Source organism: Cuculus canorus, chromosome 2 (genome assembly GCF_017976375.1).
Source record: "Cuculus canorus isolate bCucCan1 chromosome 2, bCucCan1.pri, whole genome shotgun sequence".
NCBI classification, from domain to species: Eukaryota; Metazoa; Chordata; class Aves; order Cuculiformes; family Cuculidae; genus Cuculus; species Cuculus canorus.
Genome location: NC_071402.1, coordinates 61,859,015 through 61,865,014, shown reverse-complemented (window position 1 = coordinate 61,865,014; position 6,000 = coordinate 61,859,015). Strand labels below are relative to the sequence as shown.

General features: G+C 33.1%; 1 protein-coding gene across 1 annotated transcript in view; it reads right to left on the bottom strand.

Moving 5' to 3' along the window:
* Window positions 1-6,000, bottom strand: part of ZNF407 (zinc finger protein 407) — a 344,964-nt gene that overhangs the window by 298,010 nt on the left and 40,954 nt on the right. The gene's annotated exons all lie outside the window — the stretch shown is intronic.

The following is a 6,000-nucleotide window of genomic DNA, read 5'->3' as shown; positions in this document are numbered from 1 at the left end:
TAGGATGCCACTTTCCTTCACACCAAGTGTAGCACACCAACTCTAATTTTTGCACCATCAGCCTGTTTCCCATTAGTCACGACTCCTGCCTTCTCATGAAGGACTCAAACCTTGCCTGTGCCAACACAGAAGGTGCTTGCTGTCAGAGGACACATTGAGTGAGGTGCCTTTGACCAAAGAGAAACACACCAATCTTGGATGTCAGAGCAATCTGCAGTAAAATAAAAACATTAAAATGTTTGTCTGTAAAAACACGAGTTACACACACCACACGTATCATAGTCAAATCATTGTGCATCTTAATGATTACCATTTGGAACTGCATTGAGTTGGATGGCATGCAGCACAGGTAGTAGTCTGCATCACTATCTCCAGTTCAAATGCAAACACACACTCTCACAAATATGTCCCTTATATAACTTGTCTCTTCAGCAAGTCCAACTATATCATTATTATAATCCAATTTACCACATAAATTCCTTAAAACACATTTTATTAAGAAACCTCGTCTTGACTTTTCTGTATCCAGAAATATTTATTTACAGATACTTATTCTGTATCTGTAAAACCAGTCTCAACAGAAGAGTCCTTCCACCACCTGTACCCAAGTTTCCCACTCACTTGCTTTAGCTCTAGACAACTCCAAGGCAGACTTCCAGGCCAGGCAAGTCTTGCACAACACAGTGTAGAATCCATACCGATTGTATAAAGATGCTGGGAGCTTTACTGAATAAAAGTAAATTGTTTCCATTTCAAGCAGTTTTCTTAAACAGTAAAAACAGAGACTATGTACTAAAATTCAGGTTTGCAAATCTAATAAAATGATAGATAACAGAATGAAAATTGGCAAGATAATATGACACATATGTTACCTTACTCCACATATTTTTCTAATATTTTCTGAATAATTTGTTTAAAAGTGTATGCATGTCTGGAAAGCTGTTACGTAGGTTCACCTCATTCTCTTTACTGAAGTAAACATAGGTACAAGTGTGATTGGACAGAATGCAGAAAGAGAAACTCAGAATATCAGGATCTAGAACAGTCACTCCCCATGCACTTATCACTGATCTAAACAGCTGAAGCAAATACATATTTTTGTTTGGACACATCTGTAGGTATGATGTGTGTAATTAATTGCTCATTCAAAAATGCAATTTCAGGATGCACTTGATGATTTAGGTATACAACAGTTTCAGTTCTCAGAGACAACTAAAAATAGTGATTTTAATTTATTCCTGCTGCCTACAATTACCCATAACCATGTATTTTTAAATATTTCCAGCCTATAAAAATAACTAATTTTTGCCACTTGTGTTTATCTGCATTTAGACTTTGATTTGGATAAATTAAGCTCTCAAGTGTTCCTTGCTTTATGAAACTCTGCATGTTGTACACTTCAACACAAATAAATGACTTCTACCATTAGAGGTTTAAATAATGTAATGTATTTCATGCTCAGCCTGAAGCTGGATTCCAATGAAGTTGCTAATGCACGTAATGATTAAGTGTAACTCAAATACTAACTGTGTTGTTGAAAACATGACAGGCAATAATTTGGTCTATTATATTCTGCCATTTAATTGCCTAGTACAGACATTCTCTGACACGTTATGAAGCAATGATTTACAATTATTCAAGCTGCAAAGGTCAGAAAGTGACATTATAATCATCTACACAGAGATCCCTTCTAATGCACAAAAACTAGGTAATACTACACAAAAATAGTTTTACTAGAGTAACAACTTTCTATTTAAGATTTCCCAAACTGCACACATATAAATAATTAATTTACATTACAGTACATTAAGGCATCCTTGAAAGTATAATGTTTTTCCTGCTCCTACCAATACATTTATGAATAAGTCTTTTTTGCTTGCTACAAGCAATCTGAAGAGCAAGCTTTCACTAGAAGTAGCCTGACAATAACAGTAATCAGTTAAAAAAATCTAAAATATTTTTTTAGAACACAACACACAGGAGTACAGCTAACTTTTTTCACACAGCTGGTCAAAGCACACACTTACCTATAAAGTACGAAGATCTGTTAGCCACTATACTCAATACAGGCCAGTGTTTTTCTTTAGACATCTCAAAGCAGTCACTGTCATTAAAATACTGAACTTTATACAGATTAAGATCTCTCAACTATTCTTAGCATTAACAACAGCAGCAAAAAGTGAAGTTATTTCCATGACTGAGACACTGTAACTCTCCTAAAAGGTTGTTTATAGAAGGGTTTAAAATAACCAAATTTAGAAAAACATTTGTGTAGCAGAACACCTTGTAAGAACTCCAGAATTTATTGGGAAAAAGAGTTTCAAAGCAAATTGAGAACTGAGGAGCAGAAAGTAAAAAAGATTAATACCTCCAACCACCAAAAGACCAAAACAAGGCAAAAAACCCAACAACAACAAAAAAAAACCACAAGAAAGAACTATTTCAGCAAAATACAGGGAAAAAAAACAACCTTTTCCACTCCCTCCAAATTCCTTTGTGTATAAAAACACTTACTTTTGTTCTTTAAAAAACTTGACTGCTATATATGCAATAAACATAATAAAGACATTGCTACAAATGTCCTTTCAATTTTTCCTAAGGTGGCAAAAATTGTTTATGTGCATGTTTTAAATACTGACAATTTTCCTAAAAATCCAAACCTACCTTATACCCATCTTCCTCAGCAGATTTTTAAGAAGTCATAAAAGAGAGAAAAAAAAAAAGAAAGAAGCAGCCACTTTTACTTGAAACATGTAACTACATCCAAAAAAAATCTGTTTCTGAAAGCAAGGGCAAGAAACAGGCAAAGGAATAGTAGATGCATTTTTAAATCAAACGTTACCTATAAATCCTGTTCAAATTCTCAAGTGCAGAACAATGCATTTTTCATGTTCTACCTGAGGCATAAAAATTTGAAAAGTGCACAATAAGCCTTTTCACTGCATTTCAGCAGGCAAATGAAACAAAAATTTTAAATGCTGGGCAACCAAGATTTGCTCATCTAACCCAGGGTGTCAGCCAATTTCAGAGTCAGACTTTCAAAGATTAAATTCAAACATGCAGCAGTTTGCTACCCGCATAGAATAGATACTACCACTGAAATAATGGGATATATTTTACAGCCATGGGAATGGAAAAGAAAACAATTAACACACATCTGTGATAAGAAAATGAGTAGCAGACAGTTTATTCCAAATGTTAAAACATTAGCAGTGTCCAATTTCTGTCATGTATTTTCTGCTGTGCAGCTGAAGAAAAACAAACCCTGAACTTCAATTAAAAAAAAATAAAACAACACAGCAAAATTACTGCCTTTTTCAACAACTAAGTGAATTATATATTGTGTGCTTTGTATCATGTAAATATGAGGATCATTTGGAAAACTGAGACACAGCAAACCCTTCCTAAAGCAACACCACAGATACAGCTTTTGGGTGATTTTTTTTAAGACAAAAATTTCCAGACAATTTTCGTCTAAAGAATAAAACCAAAAAGTGGTATTTCGACACCACACTACACCACGATGTTGCACTGACATTTCACCTTTAACAAGTGCTCAAGCAGATTCAAAAGCTTTTGAAATACAATTTATCCTCGCAACTAGCAGAGGGCTTATTACTATGAATCTAAAAGTCAGAGGATAGAATATTAACTACTGCAGAAAAGAAAACATAGTGCAGGACCTTCTGTTTGTGACAAAATTACAGAGTTAATGTTCCTGAAAGATCACTTCACCTTTTAAAGCATGATTTTTAAAAAGGTAAAATTTATAGCAATTAAAACTAATGAAGAAATGCAGCATGAGCTGCTTATGTTCAGGAACTAATAGGTCCACTGAGCATTTCTAAGATTATTTAGCCATCAATGATAATGAATTGACATTGTCAGTGGTGTTAATGTACCAATGCTCTATAGTGCCACTAATCTGATAGCCAATCCTAGCAATTTTATTTTGTTTTATGCTGCTACTTTATTTTTTTAACCTATACACTACTCATTCTTTTCAATTAAAATAGTAGAAATACAGCACAGACTATTATACTTTTTTCTCTTCTTCCACGTTTATGGATGGCATAGTCATTATTTGAACTACAGTTCAAACTGTCCTGGTCATTTCTTGTATTGAAATCCTGCTCAATTCTTCAGGACTGTTAGCTACAGTATAAAAAATGTCTTTTCCAATTAAAACAGAGTTAATGTATAATTTTAAAAATACATTTTTGGTGCACATTAAGTAAAATGTGATGATTATTTAAACGGGTATATAAATCAGATTTTTGTGAGCAACGAGTATTGTGTTGTATGTCTCTTCAGCAGATTGTTTTGTCATATCTAAATAACACAACCTCACATTGCTGATGAAAATTAGCTATAAAATACTACACAGAAATGGAAAATGTGTACCTTCTTGGCTACCAGGTATGACGTGTCAGCAACATACAGTAAGCAATCAGCTTAGCAAAGCGACTGACATTCAAGTCCACAGTTTAAATCACTCATACATGTTTTGCTCTCTCGCATAACCATCGTGGATTGCAACTGAGAGTTGTGTCATTTCTAAGACAGATTATAAGAACATGTCAATCCCAAAGTGAAGAAAAAATTTTTTTTTAAAAAAATGGGGAACTGTGCCAAGTCCTGATCATTTTAATTCGCTTTTTATGTAAGACATGGTATTTTGAGATGTTTTTTACTTTTCCTCTCACAATAATATAGTTAAATAACACGACGATTTTTCAGTTTAAGTTAAAAGAGAATTGAATAAAGAACCATTGTCAAGTTTGTTGACAACTTCTAAAGAACAGAGCTTAGCCTTAGCTAAACAGTTTTGCAGATCTGTAGCTGTTAACTATCTTCAATGCCAAATTCTCAGTATTTCATATACCAGAGATAGTAAATAAGATTTTTCAAACAACATAAAATAGCCTACCACGCATAATGTTCTCTTTAAACATACTGCAAAATAAAGAGCAGCACAAGTTATTCTACTACTGATGTTCAGTGGACTTAAAAATTAGGCTCATACATTTTTATTTCTTGTTTCAAGAAGTCAGCAATTCATTTTCTTAAGTGAGTAAAAATAGTCAAAGAATCTTATAATGCTGCATGCAAAATTATTTCAAAAACAAAGAGATAAAACAGTGAAAATCACTCAGCTGCATCTTCAGCTGAAGATTCACTTGTCCTTTAAAATGTGTAACTCACTTTGTCCTGCAGTAGATCAGTATACTAAGGCTAAAAAAAACTTTCCTACTGAATATTATCCCCAGGATCACACTGCACCATTCATGTGTGCACTGCATCATCTAATTGAACCTGTGCTATTCTACATATTAGCCATAAGACTGCTATAGCAGGTTACATAGGTTTGAGTAAAATGTTTTTATATGATGCATATATTAGTTAATTTCTCCAGCATAATAACATTAAAATATATTTTTAATCAGAACTAGGGTATTAAAATCCAACTTTGAATGTCCTGTGATGTACCATATATGCCATGGCATTTTAAAACCTTTTAAACATTTCTGCTAAATTAATTAGTTTTGCATTAAGGAGTCTCAATGCCTCCTATTAAATGCAACACATTTGAAGGACAATTAAACATTATGAACGATCCTTCTGAGGAAATAACGATTAAGTAAAAAAGAAAAACAAGAATTTTGGGTAAAAAAACCAAAACACAAGTATACATAAAAGACTTCCATTTATTTATAAAGTCTTCTGCCTGCGATATTTTAGATCTGTTTGTTTGAAAAATTAGTCTTCTGTTTTGTTTTTGTAAAGAATGAAAACCCTAATGGAGTCCAGAAATCTGTTAATGGTACTAAAATTATAACAGTATAGCAAAAGAAAAAACCCCACACAGTAAAGTCTATATTATATATTTTTTATGTCTTTAAATGGAATTTACAGTTCTCCCTGGCAATGTGAATGAACATCCTATAATTTAGTCAATTTACAGATTACAGGTTCAAATTGACCTTGTAGCCCATAAAA